The sequence below is a fragment of the Heteronotia binoei genome, chromosome 9 (assembly GCF_032191835.1).
Source record: "Heteronotia binoei isolate CCM8104 ecotype False Entrance Well chromosome 9, APGP_CSIRO_Hbin_v1, whole genome shotgun sequence".
In the NCBI taxonomy this organism is placed as follows: Eukaryota; Metazoa; Chordata; class Lepidosauria; order Squamata; family Gekkonidae; genus Heteronotia; species Heteronotia binoei.
In genome coordinates this window covers 89918167-89932828 of record NC_083231.1, presented here as the reverse complement: position 1 = coordinate 89932828, position 14662 = coordinate 89918167, and the positions used below count along the sequence as shown (strand labels likewise).

At 46.2% G+C, this 14662-nt stretch overlaps 1 protein-coding gene across 1 annotated transcript in view; it reads left to right on the top strand.

Annotated features, from left to right (window-relative positions):
• The first annotated feature begins 10607 nt into the window (after window positions 1-10607).
• The window catches only part of TET2 (tet methylcytosine dioxygenase 2), a 116009-nt gene continuing 111954 nt past the window's right edge, over window positions 10608-14662 (top strand). The window contains exon 1 of the mRNA XM_060246967.1: window positions 10608-10945. The gene's annotated coding sequence lies outside the window, so the exon portion shown is untranslated. The remainder of the gene's footprint in view (window positions 10946-14662) is intronic.

Genomic DNA, 14662 nt, shown 5'->3' with positions numbered 1-14662 from the left:
TCTTTTACACTTTTCCCCCAGCAAGCTGGGTACTCATTTTACCGACCTCGGAAGGATGGAAAGCTGAGTCAACCTTGGGCCGGCTATCTGAATCCAGCTTCCGCTGGAATCGAACTCAGGTCGTGAGCAGAGAGTTCAGACCACAATACTGCAGTACTGCTGCTTTACCACTCTGTGTCACGGGGCCACTTTGGACAGTGAGCGCCTATACAAAAAAAAAGTATGGTAGGCTGATAGCAGATGGCCGTTTTGGGGCTTGAAGCCGCCCCGGATATAGCTGGTCAGAAATAAAGCATCCCGGAGCTTCCGGATGGTGCTTGCAGAAAGGGGTGGGCGGTGGGCACCAGGGGAGCATCTGGAATGCTCATGCATCCTGTTCGCGGCTCCCCAGTTACTCTTCAGGCACTTCTGAGTCTTCCAGACAGCAGGGAGCTGCCTCGGAGACGCCCCAGCAGAAAGGTACCACTTTTGACGTGGTGCCTTTTTGAGGCAGGTGGAGTGGCCCAGAGGACGGGGTGAGTACGGGATCAGGATGCCTGCCAGATGTTTGCATGTGTAGAGGTTTTCTGGGTCACCTCCTGAGACGTCCTTGGGTTGGCCCAAAGTGCCGGTCTGTTAGCAGCCGTAGACACGTCCCTGTTTTTGTTATTGAAACTGGTAGAAATGCAGCAGTGTCTCAGTCTGTCTGTGTAATTTGCATTGCACTGCACTAGTTTATCAAGGGCAGAAATGAACCTCAGGAAAAACATTTCCATTCAAGCATTCAGCATTCAATATTTATACTTATTATTTATATTCATTGCCCTGACCTGGAGAGCCCAGGTTAGCCCAATCTTGTCAGATCTCAGAGGCTAAGCAAGGTCAGCCCTGGCTAGTATTTGAATGGGGGAATACCAATGTTGTGACATGGAAGGAGGCAATGGCAAACCACCTCTGAACATCTCTTGCCCTGAAAACCCTACAGGGTTGCCACAAGTCAGCTGAGACTCAGCAGCACTTCCCACCATACCACCATTCATTACATATTTTTAGATACAACATTTGAGTCTGGTGACACTTTTAAGACCAACAATATTTTAAATATATTTTCAAAAGATATTTAGATAACCTTCCTAAGGTTACCCAAGGCAACATGCAATATCATATTCCTCTCTTCCATTTTATCCTCAGAACAGCAGCCCCATCAGGCAGGTTAGGCTGAGAAAGTTTGACTGGCCTAAGGTCATCCAGTGAATTTCCATGTCTGAGTGGGGATTCACACCTGCGTCTCTTTGACTCTAGTCAAACACTCAAGCCACTTGACCACACCGCCTCCCAGTTTATGCAACATTTTAAATCAAATAAATACATTTTGACCTGATTCACACCATGCCACAATGAGCTGGAGAGCATGGTAACTGTAGGTCTTGGTTTGTAAAGCGCCCAGGTCTCTACACACCTACACCCAGGTGTTTGATGGATATAGTGTTAGGCACAAGATCTGAAGACTCTGAAAGTAATCCCTGTGCAGCAGCAAAGCTGGCTTTCAGCAAATGAAAGTCACTCAGATAATGTATTGTTATTTATTTAAACATTTATGAACTATCTTTCTGCCTTGTGGAACTCAAGGCAACTTAAAAGGTAAAGGTAGCCCCCTGTGCAAGCACCAGTTGTTTCCAACTCTGGGGTGATGTCACATCACAACATTTTTACAGCAGACTTTTTAATGCGGTGGTTTGCCATTGCCTTCCCCAGTCATCTACCCCCCCCCCCAGCAAGCTGGGTACTCATTTTACTGACCTCAGAAGGATGGAAGGCTGAGTCAACCTGGAGCCAGCTACCTGAAAACCCAGCTTCCGCCAGGATTGAACTCAGGTCGTGAGCAGAGTTTAGGACTGCAGTATTGCAGCTTTACCACTCTGCGCCACAGGGCTCCTCAAGGCAACTTAACAGTGTTAATAAACAACCATTTTCATAAAAGACGACAATCAAAATAATCTCAATTAGGCTGACAATAAATAAAAATTATATTAGTCAAATACAATCATAAATAAACTATCTTCAACTGCCTCCTGAAGATCAAAAGTGAGGGGACCAGCGAAACCTTTCTGAGGAGACTTCTATAATTGTGGTGCTGCCACCGAAAAGGACCTCTGTCATATGTCAAGCAGCTGAGCTTCTTTGACTAGTGAGATAACTTTGAGAGACCTAAGCAAATATAGAAGGAATGGAAAAGAAAGTTAAACAAATTAAGAGCCATGAGGTCACCTAGCAGCCCTGGAGGTCAAGCTACTTTGTAGAGAAGCATAAGGCCTATATTTGTACCCAAGAAGTTACATTCTGTGGCAAAATAATATTCTACTGTTTTGTTGGGGAAACTGTTCTTCATATTATCAAGCCTGTGAGAAACAAGATCTGTTATTGGTCATAGTAAAGCATCATAAATTGATAAGCCACATCTATAGCAGTAAGAATTTCAAGAATCTACTTATTTTCCTGCATTGGGAATAAAGCCTGTTTTGCTATACTATATTAGAAAAATAGGTATGTAATAAGAATCTGTAAACAAAACCCTTAAGATTTTTTTTAGGCTACCCAGGTCAGCAGCTGCTTCTTTGGGTGGGGGCTACATCACCCCCCCCCCAGTCCTTTAAAAACCAACACATGTTGTATCATTGTTGAGAGGAGGAGCATTGGCAAGACAGAGCCTAGTCTTGTTTCCAAGCTGGGAAAAAGCCAAAAAAGATTCCAGGCAGACTTGAACCACCTGTTATAACACAGAAGGGCACAGATTGGGGTAGCAAGGGTCTTAAAAGATGAAAGATAAAGTGTGGGGATGACGTAATGGATTGTTCTACTAAATATAATGCATAGGAATAGATACAGAAAATTCAAATTTGAAGCATGCAAGTGGTTAACTGGTAGCCAGTATCAAGAAGAAACCTTTCTCAAGGATCTGAAGTGTAATCATTTTGTACTCCCTTCCACTTCGTAACAGCTGAGGGCTGCTTCTCACATAGCCTTTTGCAGATCCAGAACATTCTTCTTTATTGGTATCAGTGGACCTCAACTAAAGGACTATTTCAAGGCTTAGCCTGTCGGAGCGGGAGTAGCAGAGTGAGGGAGATGACTTGCCCGACACAGGGCTTCAGGAAAGAAAATCAGGCAGACACGTGCAACTAGTGCCAAAAGGTGTATTAACATATATACACAACAAGTGCTCTCTTGTGCAGTCTATACAATATCACCTCCACGGACAAAGTGCTTCGCCTAACCACCATCTCACAGGGAGAGACCTGTGTGATGCACACACAGATCATATATAGTCCAAGCAGCCAATCCTGGCCATGCTGACTCAGCAGATTGCATCACTTGGCTTCTGCCGGCTCAAGCCGGTCTGCTGATCAGGTCACTGTGACCTAGCCTGGCAGCTAGATCACCAGCTGTCATACTGTGGCTGTCAGACTGGGTTTATGTAGATTCTTGCTCCAACACACCTCCTAATCTATTTAAACCCAGTGCACCAAAACACTTTACACAGTTTACATACATGTCCACCAGCAACATTACAGTTCATATTTACGTAGCTCGGAACCCTTTCCGGAATTCGTTCAGGAACTCATCATGATTGTAAAACACATCATCGTGTTCCTGTTCAGCCAGCTCTTTCAGACGCTTGGCTTCAGCCTCCTTCTCCCTTGCCTCGCACTCTGCCACCCAGGCTTTCCATTTCTTAGCCTTTTCTTTTAACATTTCCTCAAATCCGGGTGGGTCTGGATTGACAGTCAGAGTGACATAGGGACACTTGTACCTAGCGGGACGTTGGCCTTTGGTGGACCTGGCAGACACCCGTGGCCCTGTGCTTGGACCAGCTTTGTCTTCTTCGGGTTGCTCTGTTCCCACCTCCTGGGCTGGTTGCTCTGCCCCTGTAATTGGGTGTTGAACCTCCTGACTCTCACACTTTACCTCCAGTTCCTGCATTTGAGGCTCTGCCTCCTGACTCTGCTCGTCGGGCTCTGTGCCAGCATTCGGCTCACCTTCTCCAGCCCCACTGGGTGCCACCTCCTGGGCTGGAGTTCTGGGCTGCGCTCCAACATCGTTATCGCTACTTGGCAGCAGGACAAATTGTTTCTGCAAGGAGTGCAACCTTGGCCAGCTGCTTTCTTCATTGAACTGGGCACTCTTACTAAGTGTTATCTTGCTTTTGCTATTGCAGAAACGATAACACCTGGCCCTTGGCTTGTAGCCCAGAAAAATTAGGCTCTCTGCCCGGACATCCCCCTCCCCGCTACTCGTGGAGTGGATGCCAACCCGAGCCCGTGACCCAAAGACTTTTAAAGAACTCAAATCTGGGGTCTTGTTCAACAGTAACCTGTAAGGCACATTTTTCACAGTATTACACCAAACCCTATTTTGCAAAAAAACAGCTGCATGTATGGTTTCTGCCCAATAGGTCATTGGCAGTTGTGCATCCTCTAACATGCAATACATCACATTCTGCAATACAGCCCCATGCCCATTTTCTCGGGGCGTTGCCGGGTTCGTCAGACGGTGGGCAATGCCCTTGTTCTCCAGCCAACGTTTCATCTGGTTAGATAAGAATTCCCCCCCTCTGTCGGTTTGTACAGCTAGGAGATTAACCCCTAATTGTCTCTCCACTGCTTTGACCCACTTGGTGAATGTCTTATACACCTCAGACTTATGCACCATGGTGAAAACCCACGCGTACCTCGTGTGGTCGTCGGTGGCCACCAAGCAGTATCTCCTCCCCGACAGACTCTTTGGCCATGGGCCAATAACGTCTAAATGGACTAGTTCCAGGGCTCGTGTGCTTTCCCTTGAGCTTTCTTTAGCAACAGCACACGCCTTGCTTTTGGTCTTCTTGCAGACCTGGCAATCCAAGTAACATTTGCAAGGATTTACTTTCAAACTAGGCACAAGCTCCAGGGTTTTCTTTAACGCCCTAAATCCGCAGTGCCCAAGTCTCCTATGGAGCAAATGTATACAATTATTGTGCACAGGCTCATTCGACACCTGAGCCACCTGGGCACAATCACTCTGGACCACATACAGTTTACCTTCCCTCTTTCCTGTCACAAGCAACTTTCCCCCACCTCCCAGGATTTTGCAGCAGGTTTTCTCAAATCTCACCTGGTATCCCTGGTCAAACAGTGTGCTAACACTCAACAGGTTAGACTGCAGTGAGGGTACATACAACACATTTTGCAACATACATTTCAGTGCAGGAAATTCCACATTGCCTGAGCAAACAGAATTGGCAGTGGTCCCATCAGCCAATCTCACATACTTATGCTCAGGACTGTCAATGTTTTTCAACAACTCCTTCTCGCAGCAGAGATGGCTCGTTGCCCCGGAGTCTAAAATCCAAGCAGACCCTGTGCTCTCTACTGCAGACGTGACCAGCCGGGTTGCTTCCTCACACGGGCTGGCGGTCCTCCGCTCTCGCCGCACACGCCCCCGCCTCTTCTCCCTCTCAGGGCAAGCTCGGAGCAGGTGCTGCGACGACCCGCATCCATAGCAGCGACGGACTGCAAACGCAGTCGGCTCCACTGCCTCCACCTTCGGACGCCTGCCAGCAGCAGAAGCTGGCTCATTCTTGGCTGTCTTCCCGGACACACCGATAACAGCACGCTGCCCGGCCGACACCCCCGGACAGCTCACGGCCGCAATTCTCTCTTGGAAGTCAAGCAGGTGGGCACAGACGTATTCCATGGTCAGGGTCGCTACGTCCACCGTCTCCAGAGAAGTTATCAGGGGAGTGTACTCAGGTGGCAACGACGACAGCAAAATGTACACTCTGTCGTCTGGAGCTACAGTCTTGCCTCTTGCCTCCAGCTCAACGAAACAGTCCGTTAGCCGTTTGATGTGATCTTTCACACACCCTCCAGCCGGCATAACGGTGCGGAACATCCTCCTTGTCAAGGCCATGAGGGAACCAGCAGTGGTGCTAACATGCACCGCACTCAACGCGTCCCAGGCAGCCTTGGGAGTGTCCTTCCCTCGCACATAAACCAGCTGGTCATCTCCTATAGATAGCACTATGTTGGCCAGTGCCTTATCCGATAACACAGTCTCGGCAGGAGATAAGTCAGCAGGGGGGTTACTCACGAACAGCCATTGCCCTTCACGCTTGAGGTAGTGTTGCATTCTCAGGCTCCACACCGCGTAGTTGGCTGAGGTGAGCTTCTCAACGGCTACTCCAAGCTGTTGCTGAGCCATCGTGCCGACTCCTCCTCACAGCTGGCTGCCGACGTCCCTCTGGCTCTCAAACAGAGAACGGTGGTGCTTCTGTGTCCTTCACCGGCGTTACTCGCCTCCGGCTCTTTCCAAACTCACAGTCAGCTCAACTCTCAACTCTCTCCTCCGCGCAGCGGAACCGCCCTGGGCCCATAACCCTGTCGGAGCGGGAGTAGCAGAGTGAGGGAGATGACTTGCCCGACACAGGGCTTCAGGAAAGAAAATCAGGCAGACACGTGCAACTAGTGCCAAAAGGTGTATTAACATATATACACAACAAGTGCTCTCTTGTGCAGTCTATACAATATCACCTCCACGGACAAAGTGCTTCGCCTAACCACCATCTCACAGGGAGAGACCTGTGTGATGCACACACAGATCATATATAGTCCAAGCAGCCAATCCTGGCCATGCTGACTCAGCAGATTGCATCACTTGGCTTCTGCCGGCTCAAGCCGGTCTGCTGATCAGGTCACTGTGACCTAGCCTGGCAGCTAGATCACCAGCTGTCATACTGTGGCTGTCAGACTGGGTTTATGTAGATTCTTGCTCCAACATAGCCATATTACACAGATAAGAAGAAACAGCAAAGGAGTAGTAGGGAGAAACAGCAAGTCAAGAAAGATCATAAATACCATTGCTTTTGCTGAGGCTGACTTTCACGTGAACATGATTAACCTCACAGCGAGTACTTTTTTTTGGGGGGGGGGGTGCTGAAGAGACAGTTGTATGTGTAGCTTAGATAAAAATGACTGATTGGGAGATGTGATGACATTTTGCAGATATTGTAAACAGGCTCAAATTGTAAGTGTTGCAACAAAGAAGAAGAAGACAGCAGATTTATACCCCACCTTTCTCTCTGAATCAGAGACTCAGAGCGGCTTACAATCTCCTATATCTTCTCCCCCCACAACAGACACCCTGTAAGGTGGGTGGGGCTGAGAGGGTTCTTGCAGCAGCTGCCCTTTCAAGGACAACTCCTACCAGAGCTATGGGTAACCCAAGGCCATTCCAGCAGCTGCAAGTGGAGGAGTGTGGAATCAAACCCGGTTCTCCCAGATAAGAGTCCACACACTTAACCACTACACCAAACTGACTCTCAAAGTAGATCCTAGATTGGATTTTCAACAAACATTCTTGGACTATAAGAATAGCATGTATATTAACAAGGAGGGATAACAAATCCAAGAAAGCCCCAGTATGACATCAGAGTCTGAGCAGCTGGCTCTTCTCTGCTTGGCTCTCAGGATGTCAAAAATGTCTGTGGCAGAAGTGATCAGAGAATGTCTTGAGATTCTGAATGCATTCAGTAACATTCAAGACAGAGAAGCTGTAGGCAGGACTTTTTTGTAGCAGGAACTCCTTTGCATATTAGGCCACACACCTCTGATGTAGCCAATCCTCCAAGAGCTTACAGGGCTCTTCTTATAGGACCTGCTGTAAACTCTTGGTGGATTGGCTACATCAGGGGTGTGTGGCCAAATATGTAAAGGAGTTCCTACTATAAGAAAAGCCCTGGGTGTAGGTAATATAGCATTTGGAAAATGCTATATGTCACTCCGAGAACCTTCATGTTAAAACGTGAGATAGAAATCTAACAGGTTAAAGAATACTTCAGAATAACTATGAAAGATTCCAACGAAGAATCTGGAGGAACATCTGCAACTCTGTAACTCTTTTTCCAAACCATTGCATCCATTCTATAACCCTTTTCAGATGTTATATCCATCCACCACACATAGATACATTCATTTGCCATGTTGTCTAAATAGGAGAAAAGTCCATATTTTGCATGTGTGTACAGCTTTTGGTAGGCATGAACAAACTACAGGATTTTCCTGGATTCTAGTTTACACATACCAAAACTGGCACATGCAAAATACATGCATTGCCCCTGTTCAGACAATACAGTGACCACCCACGCAGATTAGGAGGATTGCAATTAGTCCCTGTTACTAAAATGTTCAGTTGCCTTGCCAGATTCTTGGGAGTGGGACACATGGCTATAACATCTATGTATAACAATGTCAACTGAATGGAAGAACCTCCTTGGGGAGGAAATTCCAAGGTTTTGTAACCAACACAGTGATAAGGAAGCCCTTCTCCCTGTGTTTACTTAACGCCTGTTTGTGCAATCAGCAGAAAGGCCTTCCTGGACTGTGCTATTTCAGGCAGCAATCAAAAACTGCATGTCCCAGTGTTAGTCTGCAAACAAACAAATAAATCCCTGCACACAGAAAACTAGCATGTCTGGGGAAGAGTTCAGACTACACAGATAATTTTCTTCATGCCAGCTGTAGCCTTGAGAACTAGGTAAAGAAAATTGATAGATTGGTATGCTGAGCCATTAAACTCAAGAAATCGTGTGGTTTGGGCTGAACTTGAACCAAGTGGACCTGGTTTACATTTGCCATGAAGTTCACTCGGTGACCTTGGGCCAGTCTCACAGCCTCAGCTGAACATACTTTGGAAGTACAGTGATGGTGAAATGGGATAACACTCCATATGTGGTGTGCTGGGCTCCTTAAATGTGCATCATAACAAATGTGTAGCATAATAATGTGTATCATAAACAATGAGAGCATTTGAAGCTACTGCCATGGGACAGCCATTAATTGGAGTACCAGTTCCATCTGGTGCAGTTGCCCTTCCATCTGGTAGAATGAGTTTGATGAATCACTTCACTGTGTTTAGTTATATGCAAGTTACAATGCAAACAACCAGAACAAACAAATCCAACTTATACATTCTGTTTATAGAATACTCACTGATGCTGGTTGGTCTTGTAATACTTGTCTTATTCAAAGACCAAGCAATATGTTAATTGGAGGAAATTTATGTATTTATTGACTCCATTTGTACCCCACTTTTCCACCAATGGGACCTTTCCCCCCGTTTTATCATCACAACAACCCTGTGAGGTATGTTAGGCTGAGAGTGTATCTCCAGCCTACGGTTAAGCCTGGGTCTACAAGATATTAGTCTGAGACTGTAACCATTGCACCACACTGGCTTTCTGTTAAGTTGGCTAAAGAAGCTAGAAGTTAAGCACAAGTTATTGCCCGTGGTAGGTCATATTTTGGAAAGCCAAAAGAGGTGGAAGGGGAAAATAATAATATACACCATATGACCACCCCAATCTATCTTTTAATAGCACCTCCTCCAGTTATTATACCAAAGCTGCAAATGCATTAAACTATAGAAAGTTACATACGTTGCCACAGTTTTTTTAAAAAAATGCAAAGAGTCTTGCTTGCAACTGAACTTTCATTACTTCTGTCTTTTTATCTAATGTGTCCATTTCTTTGCATTTTAATTTTGCAGCTTCTGAATAGTTATCCTGTAGCGCTGTGGCCTGTGTTTGTGTCTGTTTAGGCATTCAGATCCGAAAAGATGTGCAGACAAGTTTGATAATTAGGGATTCTCATTTTTATTTCATTTATGAGACCTGAGGTGCTGCTGAGGTGCTTGCTTTTTACTTTGCAAGTTAATTTTTTTTTTTAAAAGCTGCGGTTTTACATGCGCAGGTTTTCCATACACAGTATGACCCTGTGCGCAGTTATGTGCTTGCCTAAACTCGTCGATTTCATAGGACTGAGCTACTGTATTAGTCTCTGCACAGCCCCCTCCCTCCCCCGTGGCACCCAAGCTTGAAAACATTAAACATACACACACACAATCGTGGCTTTTGCAATTTGCCTGAAATGATGGGCCAACTCTATTGATGTTGTGACTACTTCCAATCAAAACTTCTGTCGGTATGTATGGAAGAACCCGAGGTCCCGATTCCCAGATGCTGAGTCCACGATCCCCGGGAACAAGCGGACAGCAGAAGTTCCAAAGCGCACCAGGACACTGTGTCATCACGTTCTCCCTGCACTCACATGGCCGACGTAAACAAGAGGTGGGCCTTGGCTGGCTTGGCAGGACAGGCCGGGCTCGCTCGCTCTTTCTTCTTTCGAACTTTAGAGCAGCAGCCCTTTTCAAAACACAGGAGCCCCGATCACCCTTCTCAACCAATGGCGCCCGAAAGTGCTCTGGATATGGAAATCTCGGGGAGGGATCTGCTCCTCAAATGAAGTCAAGCCATTGTGCAAGCCTCTTCCTTAAAGGGCCATGGGGGGCGGGGGGGGAGAGCGGAGGATGAGTGCTCCCCCAACAACATCTGTTAAGAATGACAGCTGAGTCCCTTTTGTCTGCCACTGTGTCAGGCTTGGAGCTGCAGTGCAGAAATTACGCGAGGTGAAAAAGCCGCCGCCGTGCCATTCCGGGCTTCGGGAAGCGCAGCCGCTTTAGGGCCACCCTCTCTCCTCTATTGTACAACCCAACCGCGGCGGGGAGGTGGAAGGGGGGGGAGAATGATTGCGAGCCTTTGTGTGGGAAAGCCCTCGGCAGGGTAGCGCTCCTGGTTGTGCCGAGCGGGCCGGCGCCTGCTGCACAAGAGAGAGGGCGGGAGACATGAGCGAGCGAGCGTGTGCTCTCTTCGTTCACATGGCAGTCACGTCCGCCGCTGGGAGCGACGCGGAGGCTTCATAGAGTGATGAGAGAACAGACGTCAAAACGGCCTTATGAATATTGATGCGGAGGCTAGGCTGCTTTCGTAAAGGAGCAGAAGGAAGCAAGATGGCTGCCCTTTAGGATTGGGTACAAGGGAGACCAGACGGCTTGGGCTGGATTCTGCGAGGCTGAGGGGGACTCCTGGAAAGAGGTCAGAGCGCTTCTCCCCCGCCGCCCCTCGCCCCACTCTTGCCTCTCCCCGGCCGCGCTCGCTTGGACGCCTTCGCCATGAGCGCTTTCCTCCTCCTCCTCATTACTATTGAAATACTCTCCTAAGTAGAAGGAGGGAAGAATATTTACAGATGCTTCTCGCAACATGGCTGACAAGCAGAGGGGGGGGGGGGAGAAGGGGCTCTTTTTACAAATGAGCCTTCTGGCCGCCTCGGGTCCCCTTCCCCTGTGTAGCCGTCGCGCTGTGAACTTCGCTTTTGAGGCTGCGCTCTGCAGGCTCGGGTCGGGTGGGCGCTTGCCTCGGCAGGCAAGTCCGCCTGCCTTTTTAAAGTTCTTCGATGATTTAGTTCTACTTTCCCCTCCCCTTCAATACGTGTTCTCCTTTACACACGTGCTGGGAGCTTCACCCTTGTCCCTTTTATTCTTGAAAAGTGGGGGGGGAGGCGGAGTGCAAGCAGTTTGGGTGACCATTTAAACATGTTTGTTGTTGTTCGTTGAAGAAAACCTCGACAGACGTTTTAGCGAAGTTAAAGCTTCGGCACGATCCTTTCAGCCGGAGAAAGGCTCTTCTTTCAAAAGAGAGGGTTTGTGATGGGGGCCACGAAGGAAAACTCTTTGGGAAGAGGTGCGTGGTCCCGAGGACGGATGTTCTGGCTGGCCCCGAGGAATATTAGGGGTGTGAGAGAATTTTTGTGCGTGAAAGTCTGTTTTCTGGCTTTGTGCTTTTCATGAATCAGCTCTCATTTGGTTTACCGATGAGTGACAGGCAGACACAAAGGCAGGCGCAGTCCAAGCTGGAGAGGGGGAGGGAAAGGGGGCTGTGGAGTTTTTGGAGGACTACAAGGTCAGGGGCGCTGAAGGAAATGAAGCCCTAAGTGGGGGGAAGGAGAGAAACGGAGAGGACATTTGTGGCCAGGTTTCTTCTCGCTCTCTTCTTTTTTTGCAGTTGACTTTTGTGTCATCCTAATTACTAAACCCCAGAATAAAGAGTCAGTTGCTGTGTGTGGCTCAGGGAATTTCCACCCCCTCCCATTGCCTTTTGATTAAACCAAGATCTTTTGCAATTTAACGCCAAATGTTGTGTCCCTCTCTGGGTGTGTTTTGTTAGCATTAAAAATAATTCCGACCTCATTCTTGCTTTGCAGTACTTTAATCTGTAATAGAAGCATGTTTTTGTCAGCCAGTGTGTTTTTTGGCGATGTAGCAAGCTTTCTCCAGCAGTACTTAACATACCTCCCCTTAGTAAATCTGATTTGTGGTGGGTATGGGGAGGGGAGGCGAAGGAGCTGATATGATCTAGCAAGCTTTCGCTGAAACCTTCATTCTGATGATCTCATTTTGAGATTTTTTTTCCATGATGATGGGTATGCAAAACCTGATACCATGATATGGTAAGCAACGGAAGAAAGGGACTGTGTTGGATATATGTGTGCTTTTTAAATGTAATCTTTCCTTAAAATTGAAGAGAGAGTCTTCCTCTCTAAAAGCAGGTCAGTGAATGTTGTTTGCTAGCTAATGAGGCCATTGTATTTGCATTTTAATGGCAGATGGGCTCTGGGGAAAGGGGTGGAGGAGAGAACTAGTGATAGCTTGTACATTCATTTGTGTAATTGCATGTGTATTCCTTGATGGCACTTTCAATGGGGAATGTGACCTGCAAAACCAGGCTGATTTGTAAAACAAATTCAGCAGATGGGTGCTAATGGTCAAGCATCACAAATAGGCTTCAGCTTTGTAGATGATCACAATAATCATTGTGCTCCCAGGCTTCTTCAAAATACATATGCCAAACCTTACCTGTTGAGTTCTGTTAAAGGATTCCTCACGTGAATCCTAGTACCCTAATCTCTGAGGTCAACCACCTCATTTAACAAGCAAGTAGCCAAGCTGCTGCCTTCTTTGGCAGATGAAAGGAGGACGTTCAAAACAGCCCTGAAAGGTTAACATGGTTCATTGGTCTGCTTTTAGTGCTATCAGCATTTTTTGTGTGTAATCTTTGCACGTTTATATGTCTCCACATTGTCCTTCCTTTTTCCTCCAAACAGCAAAATACTTATGTGCCTCTTGACAAATCACATGACATTGTAATGAACTACAAAGTGAATAACATACGTATAGAAGTACACTGCAAAAGGCTTCGTTTAAAAAAAAAATCCTTGCAAACACAAACAACTAAATCAGAGGTGGGGTGGGGGGGGGGAGGTGTAATTCTAAACTTGGTTCCACAGCAGTAAGATATATATATGCAGGTAGCTTATGTCCATGGATTCCCTTTCTTATTTGGAACCCCCAATTATACTAGGACTAGTTGAAAACATTTGATTGGATCCAGTGAAGTTTCCAGTCATGGTATGGCTGAAGTCACACATGATAGAGAAGATGTAGCATACAGCCGCAGTATCTTGGGCTGCCCATTTGTTGCTACAGACAAATAGAACTGGATCAAGAGTGCTGAAAGTTGATACTAGAAAATAAGAACAAATTAGCAATAGTTTATAAAGTTTGTTTTTTGCTCTCATCTGGAGTTTGAAAATATATTCAGTGAAATGCTTACACTGGTAGAACTTTTAAAAGAAAATTTGCTTACCTTAAAGTACTTCAAAATTTTGAACCCACTTGTGGGGAGGTCAGGACAGAAATCAATAATAGTAGTAGTAGTAGTAATTATTATTATTATTATACTTCATGCAATTAAAATTAGTGCTTAGGATCATGTCTACATTGTGTAGAATGATGGAGATAAACAATTTTAATATGATTTTAAGATAAATCTATGGGTGCAGTGAAATATCCTATGTATAGCAGGCCTTGTTCTTCAGAACTAATACAAAAAACTCTCAAGTATCAAGGACTTGATAGATGAATCATGCTTTTGCTATTGCTATTACATTTTAGTTGTCACAGTATTGTTGTCTGGATGCGCATGCAGCAGAAAGGAAAAGAGGTCCTTGTTTTGGTTTGCTGTATTACTGAAGTTAGAGTTGAGTTCTTTAACTGGGATTTTGGAACTGTGTAGCTTCCTGGTCTAAGACTGAAGCATCACTTCCCTAGGCCTGATGCAAATGAATAACATTTCTCCTCCCCCACTCCCTCAGTTGTGTCATACATACAATATGATTAGTTAAGAAGGCAAAATGTCTGTTTTGTTTCTGAAGCGCTTGCAATCCAGACGGGATAATGATGACATATGCAGATTCTCTCAGCCCCTGCCCCCTAGTCTGTAGGGCTAGTTTTGCTTTGAATGAACCTCCTTTCATTCGTAATGAAATCCTGACAAAGTCCCCTTTCTTAATAGTCCTTATTTCAGGTGTTCAGGAAGTGGGGGGTCCCTCTAACCAGTATGGGCGTATGCAGATGTTACTTCCAAAAATGCTCAGATCAAGGATAATTTATGGGGTTTTATGCAGAGTTTAATGTTTATTAGATTTATATCCCGTCCTCCCCACTGGAGCAGGCTCAGGGCGGCTCAGAGTTAGGTGTGGGTGGCAGACATCTCTTAGATTGCATGTACCAGAAGTGTGAGAAAGATAATTTCTTATACTGGACCATCAAGGGTTGATGGAATTTCCAGGAATCTCTTAGAATAGTGGTTCACAGGCTTCTTTGAAGGTGTCAGAGTCCTTTAGGCTTACCACTGAAATAAGAGTTTTGACCAGATAAGATCCTAGTGTTCTTCTTTCTTTCATCACAAAAGAGT